The sequence below is a fragment of the Nicotiana attenuata genome, chromosome 7 (genome assembly GCF_001879085.1).
Source record: "Nicotiana attenuata strain UT chromosome 7, NIATTr2, whole genome shotgun sequence".
Classification (NCBI taxonomy): domain Eukaryota; kingdom Viridiplantae; phylum Streptophyta; class Magnoliopsida; order Solanales; family Solanaceae; genus Nicotiana; species Nicotiana attenuata.
In genome coordinates this window covers 33,682,295-33,702,237 of record NC_031995.1, presented here as the reverse complement: position 1 = coordinate 33,702,237, position 19,943 = coordinate 33,682,295, and positions in this window count along the sequence as shown.

The window sequence follows — 19,943 nt, the reverse complement described above, 5'->3', positions numbered from 1 at the left end:
GAGAGTAGTAGAAGGAGTTACCCCGCTCGCAAATCATAATTGCGACGCGGTCTAATATAAGTTTAAAAAATTATCCCGCTCGCGAATCATAATTGCGACGCGGTGAAATATAAATTTAGGGAATTACCCTGCTCGCGGATTCATACTTGCGATGCAGTTACACATACATTTCTTAAGTTATTATTTAGTATTCTTCCATTCTTTACTAAATACGATGTTCGAATGAAAACTTTTAAGATTCCAAATTCTTCCTCAATTTCAACTCCTCTCAAAATATTTAATAAGAAAACTCAATCTCGCTCCTTCTCAAGGCAAACAATAATCATAAACTAATAACAATAACAACCAAGCATGATATAAGCCTAAAACTACCAGGACGTAGGCATAGCTAGTAGCTACATACGGACTCTCGTCACCTCATGCGTACGTAGTCCCCACATATAGAAGCACATAATAATTTAGTTCACCTATGGGGTTAATACCCTCTTACGAGGTTAGAAAGGAGACTTACCTCGTTTCGAAGTTCCATAACCGGCTCCAACATTGCTCTAACACCTCAAACCGGTGTACGTCGCTCCAAAACTAGTTAAGCAATGTGCAAACAATAAAAATATACTCTAATACTCAAAATAAATTCATTAGTAACAACTCCAACTCCGCTCGAAAAGTCAATAATCTCAAACCTTGGGCCCACGTGCCCGTATTTAGAAAATTATTAAAAATAAATATTACCCATAACTCACATGGTCTATATCAAGAAATTCATCCAACTTCCCTCATGACTCGACCCTCAAATCAAGGATTTACCATTTTTCAACTTTGGGGCTCAAAATAACAATTTCTACAATCCAAACACGGATAAAAATAGATAACAACAGAAATAATCATGTAGAAACAATCAACATAAATGTTATATATTGACCCCCTTGTTGATAAAAGAACAACGCCGCAAAAATCACCTCAAACAGAGCTCTAGAACTCAAGATATGCCCAAAATACTAAAATTCTCAGTTTAAAACAATGTCCAAGCAATTTTTCTTCATCTCCTTCGCGGGAGACCTTCGCGTTCGTGAAGAAAAATTTTTCGCATTGACCGGTCAACCCAGAAATCCTTCTTTGCGTTCGCGGAACCTCTCACGCGTACGCGAAGAACAAATCATTTCACCAGAAACCAGCAATTTTGTCCGACACGGAAATGGACATTACTCTCTCATACGATATCGAAATTGAACGATTCTTGTTGCTATGGCTCCGTAATTACGATAAGGATGTGATGGTTCAATCCAATCAAATATCAAAGGTTGTTTCCTCAATATAGCTACCTTTATGCCTAAAAAACGACGCTGAAACATCAAATAAGAGCGCGATACAACCCAAACACCTCAGAAACAACCTAGGCCCCCGGGAACCCCAATCCCACAAAGCAATGCCATAACGTAACACGGACCTGCTCGAGGCCTCAAATCACATCAAACAACATCAAGATAATGAATCGCACCCCAATTCAAGCTTAATGAACTTTAGAACTTCCAACTTCCACATTCGATACCGAAACTTATCAAATCACGTCCAATTAACCTCAATTTTTGCTCACAAGTCACATTTGACATTACGGACCTACTCCGACTTCTGGAATTGGAATCCGACTCCGATATCAAAAAGTCCACTTTCGGTCAAACTCCTCAAAAACCTTCAAATTTCTAACTTTCTCAAAATGATCCCAAAATGACCTACGGACCTCCGAATCCACTTATAGACGCGCTCCCAACACCACAATCACCATACGGAGCTATTCCTAGACTCGGAATCCCAAACGGACATCGATAACATTGAAATGCACTTCAACCCAAATTTATGAAATTCTTCCAAAATGCTAACTTCCAAAATAGGCGCCGAAACGCTCCCGGGTCATCCAAAACCCGATCCGGATATACACCCAAGTCCAAAATCATCATACGAACATATTTGAACCTTCAAATTCCGATTCCGAGGTCATTTTCTCAAATCCAACCTTAGTCAGAATCTTCCATCTTAATGCTTTCGAAATGAGAATTCTCTTTCCAAATCAACTCCGAACTTCCCAAATTTCAATTCTGACCACGCCAACAAGTCGTAATACCTAAAGTGAAGCTGCCCATGGCCTCAAACTGCCGAACAATGCTCTAGAGCTCAAAACGATCAGTCGGGTCGTTACATTCTCTCCCACTTAGACATGCATTCATCCTCGAACGTGCTAAGAACGTCTCTGGAGTTGTCCGAAATCGCTATTTAACACCTCATACACTTATCCATGCAACCATAACTCAGTTGAACACATTGGCTCGAGTAAATATAGAGATTCCCCTTTTGTTTAGGGAAATTAGCCTCAGAGAAAAATTCCAACATCTGGAATCTTCTGCCAGTCCTACCTTAACATACGAACACCAAGTCAGTCTCTATGCGATGCACAATAACCCTTCTTCCCATGACACCAAGGACAACTGCCGACCTGGAACAAACATCCATAGTCCACAACCAAATGAACCTAGCGCCCTTCAGGCATAAATTCTCACATGAACGATAGTACCACAATCTCCATACTTGGTTCCAATCTTCGATCAATCATGTCACTGCATGTCACACTTATACCATCTTCCCATGGGACACACTCCCACGACCTTCCGCACCAGGTAACAAGTATGCACATCCATACCACCGGTCGCACTAATGCTGTAAAGCAAATCAAAAATCCAAAATCAGTACTCAAAGCCTCTTACACCGGACACCGATTTCAAGTGATGCTAAAGACAACACCAACTTACTCTAACCATCTGAATCCTTTTTCTCTGCTCATCCGAGCTGGTGACATTCTTGTCGATACCAAACTGCAACCTTGATCCTCAACTTCCAAAGCCCATGCTACTCGATGCACTTAATCATGCCAATGCGCAAGAGTTCAAGAATTCCATCATAACTCCTGAACCACTAATAGGGTAAACACTTCATCATATAGAAACCTTTTACTTAACGCATTTCAAGAGAACCATTGCAACATGTAACTGGATTCCTATAACCGCAGAAAATACAACCTCCAGTCGTCATCTAAACCACCATAACCCTTCCAGGATCCATCTGCATATAACAGACCATAACACTCGAATGCCTTCACATAAGATCAATTACGGAGGCCGTCAAGTCTCGCACGCACCACCACCAAGCACATGTATAACTTATCACGCTGAAGGAACTGATCATTGCCACCATCGTGCCAATTCAAACATTGCTAACTTATTTAACTTCTTCTATTTTACTCTAGGCATGACATAGGAATAATAATAGCCCCATTCAAAACATCACGAACCCAACTCTGCACTCGTCCTGAGTGACCTGATCTCATGAGACCACGTCATCTCAAAACCCGCTAACCATTTCATACCCTCCTTGTGCACATAATCGTGTCTTCAACTGGTATATCCATTCTGACAATTATTCTATGAATCCGAAGTTATTTTCTCCCATTCCTCCAATACTATACCGGAGACCGAAGATAACATAGAACACTCCAAGCCCATTTCATAATCCACTGTAAAAGATCAATACTTAACCAAACAACAGAATCGAATCCTTAGGCACCACACATTAACCTTTGAATCCACTAGGACTGTTGTTGAGAGTCACCCACTCTGACATGGTCCCGAATATAATCAAACCCCCAAGGCTTTGCTAGCACATGAACACCCTCTCAAAGAAGCACCTGGTTTAATCACCTTTCTTGTAAATCACCTCTACACAAAGCATACAATCCTGAATATTCCCAAAACCTGAGCATGAACCGATAAGGCCAAAGATAGCAGATATTCCTCAAGTCCTTAGCTCAAATTACCACTAATGTTTTTTTCCTTAGTCGTAATAACCCAACAGTACACCGATAACCAGAAACTGCACAAGTAGACAACTACGGAGTCCAATCCTAGACGGTGGTGCCCTCCCACTTAGCTTGAAGCTATAATTACATAACCCTGAGATCCACCGAGGTTCCTTCTTCCCCATTGGCATCAGCTAAAAGTCAAACAACGCATTCCAAACTCGAAGTCATGTCGAACTCAAATAAAAATCCATGGTAGTTGTCCACCATGAATTTCCCAAATGGCTGAAGACTTTCCTCAAGGCGTGTGACCATCCTACCACATAACTCATATGTTACTCTGCCACTCTCCCACATTGGTTCAACCCTCTCCTTTAAGTAACTCCTCGACTTCTACTTCTCACACTTGACCTTCTAGCAATTCAACCACCGCTGCTACCAACACTAAACCTCTTAGAAGATCATCTTTCTCGAGCCATCAATACTAGAAGTACCAATTCGATTCCGAAATTGCTACACTCTGTTATCTATGACAACAGCATCACAAGCACCATTTCACAATACCATGCCCCAAAGGAAAATTGAAGAAGGCCATAAAGTCAGCGAACCTTAACGCGTTCAACAAGGATGATGAAACCATATCACAATTGAGAACTCTACCATGCTCGAAAATACCAACCTTCATCACTACATCAACCCAAATCTGAACATTTCTTATCCGATATCCTTTCCTCTGCCGGAAATAGAATATCGAATCTCTGAATCATACAATGTGGAAAAACCTCCGTTCAGGTCATTCACTTCCTCGATGCCTAGAAAAGCATCATATCATTACATAAACACCGGGCGGTAGCAACGCATGAATCATCATAACAATCAATGCCAAATCTCAAAACCTTAGGTAATACTGAAGTTAAGCTGAAACGACACGACGACCTTCCGAAAGACGACGGTAATAGCCCAATCAAATATGCAGATAGAAACATCCTGCACCATATTTGTAGTACCATGACAATTCCTCGATTCCCAATCCATAACAAGTGCTTCACGTCGCATAAGATTGAATAGGAATGAAATAAAGGTACAAGCCTCAAAAGGATCAATTCGCAGGATGAGGAATCAAGAAGGGAAGTGCTTCTAACAGCCTTGTAGCCTCTCGAAGATAAATACAGACGTCTCCGTACCGATCCTCAAGACTCTACTAGACTCGCTCATGACTCGTGAGACCTAAGTGAACCTAGTGCTCTGACACTATGTTGTCACGACCCAAAATCCATTAAATGTCTGGCTCATGCTCATGCTCATGACCCGTGAGACCTAAGTGAACCTCGCTCATATCTTTCACACTTTTTCTTGTCCAAGATCCTTTGATTTCAGGTAAAAATGTCTGGCTCGGTGAACGGAGCTGAGAACGACCGCCTCGAAGATCACGGGGAAAATGGTGTACCTATCCCGACCACCGGAGCACCGCTACAGGATCCCGATAATGCAACCGGACCAATACTAGCGGACGCGGAATCACAGGACGCACAACAAGTTAACGAAACTTCTCATGCCGACAGAACCGTGGTACACCGCGACCGACAGGAAGTTCAAAAAACCCCGGCCCGGGAAGAACAGGAAGTTAGTCTTCACAATATTTTTGAAATGTTGCAGGCACAACAGCTGGCCATTGCTCAGTTGCAAAACTATCCGAGGACCCCCAGCGTAGCGACACCGGAGACAGCTTCCCCCGACGAGCGCACCACCGCTCGCGCATACGCAAAAAAAACTGTGACTTTCAAGAAGATCCCGCCACAGAAACATACGCCAATGTCATCAAAGCAGCGGGGGAAACCGACAAGTCAGAGGCCGAACAAAGAAAGGAAGAAACACCACAAGAAGTCGCATCCTTCTCCCTGATAGGATGAATGGGATCGCATCCTGCTTCGGATAAACAGACAACCCTGGCCTTTGCTCGGGGTTTAAACAGAGCATACTCGCCGAATCCAGGTCGTTTCAAACAATGTTTAGCCAGATACCCGGCCAAGAGTTGGCCATGCGTCCGTACCCAGCACCGGCCACTAATGCGTCCACTACAGAAACAGCACGCCCAAGCAGGCCTCCCACAAAGAAACTAATGCCAAACGGATGGAGATACCATCCATGCGCCGCTAATGGGATGAACCCCCCAAGATCCAACATACCTCGCAGCGGTAGGGGAGTAGTTCGAGGGAGGCGCCCCCGGGGAACATCCAGCGAAACCAGATCCGGTGAGGCACAGCCGGCAGACGAACCTCGTCCACCAGAGTGTGGGCTCAACATTGTTATGACAAATGTCATAGTCACCATAAGCGAAACCAGGAACGCTGAGCGACTCAGGCCTACTCGACCAAGGCCCCTTCGAAGGAACCACAACCCGATGTGGAATCCGCGGGATGCAAACGACAGCGGGGCCACGAATGACTCTCGTCCCTAAAATGTGACAGCCATGCTGCTCAGTCAAATTCGACGACAAGTACTATCAAACGGTTAGGCTCAAATCTGGCCCCGAGGAAATAAGACTACTGGGAAGGAAGAAGTAAACAAACCGCGACGTATCACCACGGCGATGGAGGAACGGCGACGCCCTCCAAGAACTCATTACACGGGAAGCAAAAATACCCGCCACCGGGATAAAGACAGATCCAGGGAAATATTTCCAAGGATACTCTCGCATCCAGGGAAAGGGGCACCACGACTCCACCCCAGCGTCACGATGGCACAATGGTAAACCTCTCCCTCATCCGCTTAATCTTAAAATAAATCGCGTGCTCATAGATTTAGGAAGTTCGGTCACCCGCAACTATGGTATCGGACCAAGGGTCAACAGGGCGGTCCGCATTAGCGAACCAAATCGCCCCCACATCCCGAATCCTTGGTGAACTCCAAGTAACAAGTCGCCGAAAAGACCATTCTCTCAATACAGCCCGCCTGAATTCGAGCTGGGACCTCGAGCTTTACACCGTAAAAGGAAGCACGAAGTATAAACGTTTTATTTGGGCGACCACCAACACTCTACCTGAAGGCGTCGACGGTCCCATCTCGATAGAGGAGCGAGATTCCTCGCAAAGGGCAAAACTAGAATAAGCCGACAGGGACGCATCGAGTCCCGGAACATCACCTACACACCCCGCGGTAAGAAAGAACTGCTTTTGCTCCTTCGTTTTCCTTTTACTAACCTGAGCGCAGACAGCTAGCTAGGGTGTTCGGAGGTTCTGAAGACTCTACCCGGAGATTCCTAGACCGCATATAGGCGACCGCCGTATTTTCTCCCTTCATCCGAGCTTTTCGCCCCGAAAGAAACCTTATCGGCAAGATTACTGGCAGAATAGCATACCAGAAGAAGGTTCGATGATGCCACGAGATTTATTCCGATAGCCCAACAATGAACAATGGTTTGCCTCTAAGAGCATCCCCCGTTGAAATGACTAGATACGGCGGACTGAAACCCCGTCGGGAATTATATGCTGGGCCAGAACGGTCCAAGAATCTGTGTACACACGGATCGAGTTCACGATGGAGAAATAATGTACATCTATATCAAGCAATAAAAGGGTATTTTCTCGGCATTTATTCTCCGCACATAGAAATCTCAAGTATATCCCCGGCAGGGGGCCCCCCTCCACCGACTCCATCCTGAAATACTCGGGGCTCGATGCCTACAACTAGGCACTCGCGCGATCTTAGGATCGAAACTCCGAGCTCATAAATCTCCTACAAGGCAACTCCGAGCTCACAAGAAGCGGTCTTCACGCTTAAACAACTTGATGACTCGGAGACTGTAAGACCCTTAACGGGCAAACTCGGCATAACCAGGTCCATTCTACATCACCCAAGAACTGTAAGACCTCAAAAGGCATGACAAACTGTAAGACCTTAACAGGCATGGCAAATTGTAAGACCTCAACAGGCATGAAAATCCCGAAGTTTAGGCTATACATCGCATTTGTAAGAATCCCGAAAGGGCATACCCTCGATGTGGATGCCTAAACTATCACTCCGGATCAAAAATGGGTACGGCCAAATGCACATGACTATGGTCAAAACGGCTGATACAGCCGGAAAAACGTGACTCGAGGATGCCCGACCATCGCTAAAAAAAAATTGCAGGCCACTACTTCAAAAAGAACCGGTTACAAAAGGCTTCCCTCAACAGGCAAACAATGGGCTATGAACCTTCCGAGGAGCTCGAAATATCGCCGATTACGACTTGAAATCGAGGTTCTTTTAGAACCGACGACGGGTCAGGCAAAAATCTTTCAAAAAGACCTTAATGTGCGGAAAACAAAGCCAACAAAAAGCCCACGGGTAAAAACAACGTAAGAGCCATTGTCTCTGGCTAAGCAAGCCTACCGGCCACATAATAAAAGGTCTCTACGACCAAAAAGTGTAAGAGCCACTGTCGCCAGCCAAATTGACAACTTGAGGATTAAAGTGAGCTCGAGTTGTAACTCGATTCGGAGACCGGATCCAAAATGGTTTACTAAACAAGCCTACGGGCCACATATAAAAAGGTCTCTACGACCAAAAAGAGTAAGAGCCCCTATCGCCAGCCAAAAATGACAGCTTAAGGGTCAATTAAAGCTCGAATCGCAACGCGACTCGGAGGCTGGACCCTGAATAAGCTAAAGCGACCAAACGCCCAAAGGCGAGAAATAAAAGTCGCCGCCGCCAACCCAGACGAGCGCCAATCTTGAAGGTAAATCGAGCTCGAGTCAGATCTCGACTCGAAGACTGAACCCGACAGCGAGCAAAGCATACAAGCCTCAGGGCAAGTCCGGGATCGAATCGACCCTATTGAAATTCCAACAAACGGAAATACGAAGAATATGAGTTGCGGTGTTCACCCTCTTATTGCTACATATTAACGACAAAGCGCAGCCCCAACCTGCGCAGAATAGTGAAAACCATACATACATAACAAAGGAGGCAAGAAGCGACCATTTCGCTTTTTCTGGCAGTCATAGCCCAGCGGTTTCCTCCTAATCGTCCTTGGCATCGGACAGCAGGAACTTGGCATCGCGCTCCTCTCCTTTGGCTTGCTCGATCTCCCTTGAAAGATCGAATCCCCTTGAATGACTCTCCTCAAAGATTTCCCTCCGGGATCTGCACCTCGCGTACTCTCTGCTGTTTTTGGCACGATCGAGGGTCTTCTGAACCTCCACTTTAGCGGCATCGGCATCCCTCGAGTAAGCCACCATTTTCTGCCCGACCTGGTATCATGCATCACCACCTCGGGTCGAGCATTCACCAACTCAGTTTTTGGCCTCGAAAGATCGGATGACAATTTCATGATCATCTTCACCCGGGCGGAATCATTCGCACGATCTGCCTGAATTTGCGCCTCAAGGGCGGAAAATCCGACCTAAGCCCTCTTTTTCGCCTCAGAATGGATATTCACGTGCACCTGTAGCTCGGTGAATTCACGTTTTGCTTTGCCGGCTTCGCCCCAAAGTTGCTCCAGTTCGCTTACCCTGTCCTCCAGTGGAAATAACAACACGTCGATACGGCAAAAGGGAGTGAAATTGAGCACAAAATATAGGATACATGTTTCTCCAAAAGGGCCTCCCGGACCCTACTCCGGTCAGCCTCACGTCGTAAAGAGACGAGCACGCTTTCCTTTGCCGCACAAAGACATCTTAAGGACTTCTCCCTGTCCCGAGCATCCCGCAATAGGGCCTCATAACGAAGCAGTTCGGCTCTGAGCCTATCAAAAACCTAAGAAAGAAAGTCAGGTGGGAAAAAAGAAAAGGGAAGGACGTAAGTCCGAATCATCCTTACAGCAACCGGAACTCGCCATCAAGCCAAAGCAATGAGCCTCGCCGAAGGCTGAAGCAACGTCCGACGATACCCCAACCCCGGGAAACTGTCGATCGGCCGGATCATTTCCCCTTAACCGCCGCGAAAGGGTCGCCCCATCACAGGCCTCCTCGCGCCCTGGGACATCTTTCCTTTTTCCGATGCTCCCTAGATCCGGGGTCGACGATGTCGTTTCCTCCCTCGGGAAATTCGGCCTCACCTTGAAGAAGCTCCCGGCACCTGCAATTGATATACCAAATGAGCCAGCAAGAAGGAAGCCGCTCCTTAACAAGCCAAGACGCCGAACACCTACCGTGGTGCTTCACCTGACACCTCCCCTTTGATAGATCTTGCCATCGACGCCTGTTGTGAACCGGGCAAGCTGCTAGCTTATGGGACCATTCGGCAAAGTCCGGGATCTCGCCAGGCAACTAGCGAGTTACTATGAACAAAGAGCAGAAAGACGCCGTTATGGGGACAACCCCATGCTGAGTTAAAAAAAAGTTCAAGCTAAGCACTTACGCGTGAGGTTCCATCTCTCAGGAAATGGCACAAATTCTTCAGGTATAACATCGGTCGTCCGAATTCGCACGAATCAATTCATTCATTCACAGACCTCGTCCCCCTCGCTGCTAATCCCAGGAACTCTAGCGGATCTACGCTGGAGAGCGATCAAGCCCCAATAACACAATGGCCGATACAACCTCACGAGATGACTAAGGGTGAATTCTATCCCGGTCCAGTCAGCAAAGTATCTCATCGAGTGCACTATTCTCCAAAGAAAGGGATGAACCTGCGCCAATGTTACTTGATACCTCCGGCAGAAATCAAGCACGACCCGGTCCGGGGGACCCAACGTGAAAGCGTGGACATACACACTCAAGAACCCCTCAGCGTATGTCGTTATATTCTCCTCGAGGGAGGGTACCCGCAAGATCGTACCCTCCCTCCATCCGCATTCTTTCCTAATCGTCTAGAGGTTTTCCTCCCTCACCAATGAAGTGATCCTCGACACATGCTCTCGATGACCTGGAGCATTGGGGGGTTTCCCCGATGTGGCGACTTTCCTCGAGACGGCGGCCTTGCACGGTCCTCTGAGAAGTGGCATTTAATGCTCTTAGACAGCTGACATCATAGCAATGATAACCTCGAGACGACAATTCAGTATCGTTTCCTACTACTTCGTCTTAGAAAACGCGGAGACTATCTGTATGCGGTAAAATCAGAGGGCCTGATTCCCCACCATTAAGCTACTTCGGTAAGATATCTCGAGACCCCGAGGATACAAAAGTCACAGTTTAGTCGTTTCCTTCGGGGCCTATCGAGACCTGATTCGAGGCTGAGATCGATATAAAGAAAGGAAGCCCCCAAGGCAAGCAGTTGAGTCTGACAGGACCGGCCTACCCCTAGCCTACGCTGGGGTGTCGAGTCAAGCCGTCACATCTTCATACTTTATGAATTAAATATACATGTATCCCGAGTTTTCTCACCTATATAAAGGGGACTCACCCTACCTTGTAAGGAACTGATGTTGCTCCCACAATTCTACAAATTGCAATAATATCTCTCTCTCTTTTCTTACTAAAGCTCATTGGTCCTCACCAATACTGAGGATACCTCGATATCTTTTGCCTCTATACGTGTTCTTCATTTTATATGTGTTTTTCGTCGTACAAACTCAATTTTGGTTGTAAATAGCTTTATTTGATTATATTTCTAACTGTTAGTTTACTCCCGAGTATCCCCGTCAACCCGAGCTCGACCCCGAGGTCGACCTCGATGTGCCAATCGACCAAGCTTACACCCGGGTAACAGACCCTTTGGTTCGCTCTTTACCTCGTTTTGTCTCCCCCCCCCCCCCTCCCATCATCAAAATTCATAATACTAGCATCATCTGCTCTAATAAACTAGCTTGGGAATAGATCACGTATTTTTAGCGTCCCATTTAATAAATTCAATTGTTGTTACCATTTTCATGGTAAACACTTACCTTATTTGATCTGGTACTTGACTATTGATTGATTCTGTATCTTAGTCTAAATAGTACTCGCATGATTACACACGGTTGTGTTCTGCTAATTGATTGAATCCGACTTAAATTGAATCTACTTCTATTTTCGTTCCATACTTGTGTGTGTTTGAATTATTACCTTATTTGTCTGTCTTGTTGAGTACTATTTTAATCCCTCTCCCATTTCCCCTTAAACAAGACTGGAACACTCATATTTTCTCACTAAAAACTTAAGCTCTCTCTGCTGTTCTGATTTCTGTGCTAAGTGTTGTCTTTTGATTTTGGCCGGCTGAAAGCCAAGGCCAAGTTATTCTGGGATTTCCCTACTATGGCATACTTGCTTATTTCTTACTTAACTGGTATGCCCTAACCTTTTGAATTCCATTCCCTATGCTTTGCTTGACTAGTCTGTTTCAATTCCTAGCATGACTCTGTCCTTTATATGATTATATGATCTCATTTAGTAACATTGTTAACTTAAGACTAAGTTATTCTAAATAATATGAATCATTTTCATAGTTTAGCCTAAGGTTTAAGTTGTCTCCTGCAGTGTTTTTTAACTTTATACCAGTTCTGAACTTTGCACACTATGGACATGTAATCAGTAAATTTTGTTGCTTAACTCATCTGCCCTGCCTGTGTAATTCATATGTATGACCAGTTTAATCGTTTCTACCTAATTGTTTCTGTGATTAAGCCATGATTGTCTTAAGTACTAGCATGAGTATTTAGCTTAACTAGACTTCACTTATTTGAACTATGTGTTTAAGCATGAATTCTGTAAGTTTCCTTGGTGTAGTTCTGCATGCAACTCTATGTTCTGAATCCTGTTTCTTCTGAAATCCAACTATCTTTTAAAGAAAACCTACCCCTTCTCTCCTTTATATACTCTTAGTCCCTTAGGTTCTCAACCACCCAGTGTGAGCACTGCCTAGGGTCCACATGAGACTCTTTCAACTCTGACGCACTGGGGGCTGGTTTTCTAATCTCTTATGAATTACTCCCTATATTCCAGTTTTTGTGAACCTATTTCCTTTTTGGTCTGTTCCAAAAAGAATGACCCTTTTCTGAATTTGGTAACAATTTAGCTTAAACATACAATTCTACCCTTAATGAGAAGTGTTTATAACCACATAAACACTCTGGGGCCCTTTTAGACTTGTTTAGGACCACAAATTCCAAAAGTCTTAATTTTTTCTTAAGCTCTGTGCCCAGTCAAACAGGTTCACATAAATTGGAACGGAGGAAGTACTTTCTAAATGAGTGGTTCTGGTGTGAGCATTGCCCGGGATCCCTGAGGCCCTTGGGAACTTGGACACACTGGAAGCCTGGTTCTAATGTGATGTGGATGAATCACTGCTATGCTTCAAAGCTTTTATGTGGGAAGGCCTGGTTCTCAGGTTTATTTGGGCCTATGAAGGCTCCCTATAGTGCAACTGATACCTTTATATAATTCGTTTGTTATTCTGGGCTATAATAACTTTACAATAATAGATTCGGGGATATTTAGTGAAGCTGGGGGGCGGGGGGTTTCTTCTTATATCGTTTGTTAAAACTGGGTAGAAATCCTCCTTATAGGATTTAATTGTGCTGTCAATTGTGTTCGTTTAAGTGAAAACTGTGTGAGTTCTATACTGTCTTTAAACATCCTGCCTGTAGGACTTTCGTGATCATTTCTCCGTATTTTACATTGGCATACTAGAAATCCTGATTATAGGACTTTCATTTAATTATGTATTAGAAATCTCGCTCATAGGATCTATACATGTTTTCAACAAATGTGCATTAGCAAGCATGCCTATAGGATCTTGTTGTGTGAATAACTCTCCTTCCTGACAATCTATTTAATTTCTGCCCGTACACAGTTAATAGATATCCTGCCTGTAGGATCTAAATCCAATCAAACCTAGAAATTATGCCTATAGGGTTTAAATCAATCCAGCAATAGATATCATGCCTATAGGACTAAATATCAATTTCCCATTTAGAAATCATGCCTATAAGGTTAAAAGGGAATAAAATCTATCCCTGCAAGTCAAAATCAGTGCTACGCTTAGAACCGTGTCTATAGGTCTATAATCAACAAGCTTGTAGAAATCGTGCCTTTAGGATTCTGTCGATCGATCCTGTATTCATTCGTTGTTGTCAATCACTTAGGCAATATATCTACTGAACTTAATAATGATTCTGGGTTTATAACTGTGACATATTACTGCCTGAAGTGCCCAAATCATGCTGAATAAAATTTGTAGGCAAACAAATAGGTCTTAATGCTCGCTTTAACATAGCCGTCTCTGCACTCTATTTTCTCACATAGATATCCTGCCTATAGGATTCCAGGGTTAATAAAGTTCACTGATTCAATTGCATGCTTTTGTTGTCTATGTGTGGAGGTCAATGTGAGCCCATGCTTGTTCTTTATCTGAATGTCCTATTTGTTTTTGTTTTTCGCCTAGCTTTCACATTTTTAAGTAACATAGGTTGGCCTAGAACCATCCCAAATAGAGGTCCTAATACCTCTAGGACCATAGGTATGGGACAGGTAGTGCACGCATAAGGTACGGTTCCGAATCAACTAGTACGATTTAGGTAACAACATAAAGATAGTAATTGGGTAGTAAGGAGATGAGTGTGTGCGCTAATGCTATGAGTAACACCCCGACTTGAGGGAGTTACAAAGTATTGCATGGAATGATCCTATAGGCTAAAAAACTCAGGATCACCCCCTATGCTCCTGTTTAAATATATATCGAATATTGTATTTGTCCAAATTATTTTCTTCCCTTTTTAGACTAATTCGCTTAATTTATGTTCGGCCGGGACCCAGCGTTGTGGACCACGAGGGGTGCCTAACACCTTCCCCTCAAGGTAATTTCGAGCCCTTACCCGATCTCTGGTGATGTAAACTAGTTATATGAGTTAATTGCTCTAGGTGCCCTAACGCACCTTAATCCGTTAGGTGGTGACTCTTCCAATTCAAATTTCTAACCCTCTCAAAAAGGAGTCGTCCCAAAAATGTCAATACCCGATTTCGCGATAAAAAGGGGGCGCGACAAGTATTACCCTTGATTTGAAGCTAAATGTATATGAAGAACAAAAATAAAATAAGAATTCTTCAATAGCTAGAGCGCAGAGAAATAAGTTTTTATTGCCTTGATATGCGTGTTTTTCTAAGCAAATATACCACTAGGCATGTTGCCTAGTGGCTAATATATAAATAAAATCCCAAATCCAAAGCTTACATGATGTCCAAAACTAAATACAAATTGCACAAAGCCACTAGCTACTAGAAAGATGAAATAACTAATATCTAAGGAACTAGTTATTACAACATGATAAGTTGCATGCTTCATTCACCAATCAGTGTATGTCAATCTAATAGCCAGGACAAATACAAAGTAGCACCTATCAAGCTCTCACCAGGAGCCAGGGTATGCATTCTATTGAAAATAGACAAGTCTAGCATGAATTCAAAACATTTACACCACTGAATTGAGCCAAGCAAAATCTTCCAATCTTCAATGTTGCTCCAGAATGAACAACTCCATAATGTTTTCCAGTTCAAATCAAGGCAGTATACTGAATTTTCCCAAAGCATCTGATAATTCATCTGCTTACTAAACAAGCATAACATGTATATTGAATTATCCTCTCCAAACTGAGTGTGTGAACATACTAATACCACTTCTGATACCATTGGATCCCAGCTTTATTCCTTCAGTGTATTCTACAAGATTGGAGTGCACAGTACATCCAACGTTATACAATGTGTCCTATCAAAGAAAAAAACTTCCCTTATATATAGTAGGAGAGTTTTACCCATAGTACAAGTCTAAAAAGGTAAAAATCATCCTCTCTCGCTGATTACCGATCTGTAACAGCCATCGAGCGAGATCCCCGCCATGATATCCGATCGCCTACAACCGTTCATGTGCTTCTCGAAGTCTCAAATCTCATTCCAGGTTCGAAGTTCATCATTTTATCAAGTCCAATGGTGACCACACCATTCTGGCCTCGGTACAAAGAGTTCTTAGCTCCGGTTTTTCATATCCTTGCTTCATTTCACCCATAGGAAATTGGGGTGTCTGTTAACCCCGATTTCACCCGTATATAGATATTACCCTTGTTTCCTAGAGAGTAGGTTTGACGAAACGAATGGAAACAATAGATGAACCCCAGTTTCTTCCTTCGTAGGTGACAACCGAGATGACGAATAAGCCGAAATGTCCCATCAGTTGCTCTGTTCTGACTTCGGATATGTGTCGATCACCAGTTGGTTGCCTTTGAATGTGGAATGTCGCGTATTAATTACATTTCCAACTATAAATGTTTCGACCCCCTTCACTTCTTTCACCTTCTGATCCTACCTCGTAGCTTCGACTTTATAGAGTCTTTCCACTTTCTCAAATCTTCATACCTCGCTTCTTGAACCTTCACATCTTTATCTTTAACCTTCAATGCTTCACGTTTTTTCTTGGATTTTCAACCAAGAATTTCATATCTTCACTTCTAACCTTCAAAACATTATACGCTTTCTTAAAATCTTCATATATTTTCCCATATTTATGATGGCCAAAACATTTAAGTCCGTCCCTCAAAAGGCTGCCCCTTCATCTTCTCATTCGGCTGTAGATGCCGTGGTGGCTGCCCCGAGGAAGCCCTAGAACCCCCCATGAATAGTTTCATACCTGGGGGTTGTTCGATCAATGACTACTTCAAGGTCGAGAAGGCCTCTAGCCAACAAGACTGGGGTGAGGGAGCACTGAGATACATATGCCCTATCACCGAAGAAACTTTACTCGTAGTCCGAGCGGACTGTAAGTGGGTGGGTAAGGACGTGGTTGTCCCGGGGCCTGACGATGATATAACCAGTCACGTGAAAGGAGTACCTGAGTGTTTACACTTACCCCTTTACGCTCGCCCCTGTGGATCTCGTAGTTCTTTTCTTCTATAAGAAATACGAGGTATGTCTCGGGCAAATCCACCCATCCTTCTGGAGGATCGTGATCCTTTTGCGCTACTTTGTGAATAATACCGAATCTCGCCAGTACACCCTCGACCATCTACTTCGTTTATACAGCCCCTGAATCTTCTGAGGGGGGCTAATCAAGCTCACCCGTCGAGTAAGCAAGGCTCATTTCTCAAGCATTGACGAGGACCAAGACCGAGGTTGGCAGGGGCGTTTCGTTCGGGTGTAGACCGAACACCTGATTCTCCTTGAGTTTCTACCGTTCCCTGAGAAGTGGAACACATCCCGTAAGTGTTGTCTCTCTTAAGTGTTCCTCTCCTTCTATTTCTTTTTTCTCATCGTTTGTGTTTGTGGTCGTGCTACCGTTGCCCGCGTTCCAGATGCAATCTCTCGAATCAAGGAGTGGATTAACAGGATTTGTAAGAATATGCCTTACTCTGAGTGCGCATGGCATAAGCTCTCTAAAGGTAGATGGAAGTCCCGTTCTCATGGTGAGGTTCCTTCCCGAATTGTTATCATCACATTTTTAACTTACATAGTGTTAATTTCTCCCCTTTTCTTGCTAGTCTGCCTAAGGCCACTTTACTTAGGCTGCTCGATGAGGATGAAGATCCGTCTTTTCCTACTAAGCCCTCTGTCTCAAGACATCCCGGGGCTGCCGCAAAGAAAGAGAAGAAGAAAAAGAGAAAGTCCCCGGGTTCCCCGGATCCTGAGGGAATGAGGAAGAAAAGGGCGAACACTCAGTCCCGGAAGCCCAAAAAGAGTACCAAGTCCAGGGCACCAGACCCTGGTTATCTCTACCGGCTCATGGACGAGCCTGAAGAAGATGACATCTTCGTCGCCCACGGATCGACCCCCACTGAGGAGCAGGCGAAGACCGGGGAAGAGGGCCACAAGGTCGATCCCCTTCAGTCTCGAGAACCTGAGGGGGAGATAGAGTTTGTGACCTCTAGGAAGCCGCTTATGTTCCTAAGGAAGTGACCGATGTCATAGACATTATAGAAATGCCCTCCGACATCGATTCCATGCTCGAGGAGGCCCAGGCAGGCAAAGAAAAATCAAGTGAGGGAGTGTATGGTTAAGATGACCCCCTCAACTACTTTTTCGTTGGTATGGACATGTCTATGTTGGTGGACTTTTCCAGACTGGGCGACTTGGAGATCCCGAAGAAAGACGTGTCCTTAGGAGCTGGTGGGCCAAGTTCGAGTCCAAAATTGGTGAAGCAGTTTCTCGCACTGTGCGTGGATCTCGGCCGCAAGAGAACAGTCGTTCTTTTAGTCCCGGAGGATGCACAGGTCCTATTCACCCCAGTGAGCATAGCCACCTCCGATTCCTGGTGATCGAGGACGATCACGAAATGATGAACGAGGTGGGTGCGTCAAATCTTTTTAACGAGGAACAGCAGGCGCAAAATTGGGTAAGACATCAACAATTTTACACCCTCTTGTGAATTTCGCTTAAGTTTTGATGTCTCTTACTGTTTCTATTGTTTTATAAGCCTCGACGCTTCATCATGAAAGCATCCTTCGATAGCACTGTGAAATTAGCCATCTTGAGTTCGAGCTCAAAGAGTAGGTCCGGAAGAAGGACATGTACATGCTTCCCAGTGAGCCAGAAGATGGGGCCCTCAAAGATCTCCAGGACGAGCTGGACAAGGCTCAGAAGGAAGCTTCGACCCTGGAGAGGGAACATGCTGACTTGGTTGAAAGTTAAAGGTCTTTGAAGCTAAAAACGAGGAGCTAGTCGTGGTGACTAACATCACAATCTAGCAGGTCCGACAGAAGATCGACCTGATCGACCAACTTCGAGCCTAGATGAACGAGGTCAAGGCCATGGCTGAAGGGTGGAAAGGAAGTATGGACCTTCTGGCTTTGGAGAAGGGAACCGCGAAGGGGAGCTGGCATCGGTTGAGAACCAACTCCTGGTGGCAAAAGAAAAAGTTGACAAATGGTCTCAGCTGAATGACGATCTTCGAGCACAACTGAGCTCGACTGTCGTAGAGCAGGACGCCCTCGGAAGAGAATACGAGGCATTAAAGTACAAATTGGACACAACCTTCGTTGATGCCGAGGAAATGGTGGCCCAGTACAAGGCCGATGTGGAGGGAGCTAAGATCCGCCTAAAGATAAAGGCTTAATACATAAAGCGGTTGTCTCAAAGGGAGACCCTCGAAGAGATCCACGCCCGAGGATTTGATTTATCGGTCGAGATTGAGGAACCTTAGAAGATCAAGGCTGAGGTAAATGAGCTTTACGATCTTGAGGGTGCCAAAGGTTCCGAGGGATCTAACAGCTCCAACAATTCTGGCGATGAGTCGGGCCTCGATGAAGACCATGCATAGATGCCTCAGTACCTTTTTTGTTTTCTCTTATGTATATTTTATTTTTTTTTTGTTTTTTTAGAGGTCGTCTTTTGGCCCTTTGTAAATATATGTCAGAATATATATGAAATTTTCCATTTCTGGCAATATCGTGTCTTTACTTTTCCAGCATCTTTTTATAATTTATATTCATGTAATGTTTTGATGCCTTAGCATAGAATCAAATGTAGTTATGGCGCATTCCTTTTAGGATGTCTGAACGGAGCCCGATCTCGATAAAACTTTGTTTGCTCGAGGCTTTGAAACCTTAGTGTGAACGGAAGTTTATAAGATGCTTAAGTATTTTCAAACGATGCTTTTGCCGAGTGTAACCTTTTAGCAAGTTTCGAGTTTTTTTAAAGGCCTTATTTGCTGATTATGAGATTCGGACATCTCCGAGACATTCTAATGGTGGTCGTAGCTTTTTGTATTTGGGCACTACCTAATAGGTTTGATACCTCCAGGATTCGGTAGCCCGGGTTGTCCGAACTTTCTTCGGGCGACAATCCCTGAATAGGGGTAGCCCTTGGGCTCGATAGTCACTTAGTAGGGGTAGCTCATGGGCTCGATAGCCCCTGAGTAGGCATGACCCGTGGGCTCTTAGGATCCAGAATTAAAGAAGCAAGAAAATACGTAGTAGCCAGGTGGAACTTTCTTTCATTTCTCAGCGTGTAAAGTACATGATCAAAAGCGCATAAACTTGTATCATGGCTAGAGTGGACTATGTGAGCACGGTTCATATGACCGTTTGGCCCTTACAATGGATCCTAACCACTAAGCCTTAGATTCTAAGATACAAGGTTCTTCTTTTTTCCTTGCTAAAATCTATAATCCAAGGGTAATGGCCCCCAATATTCGAGGTCGAGGTCGAGTGGGCTCGGATACTGTTGATATGAAGTGAACGATCATTGACACCGGTTTGAGACCGGTCTTCAAATCT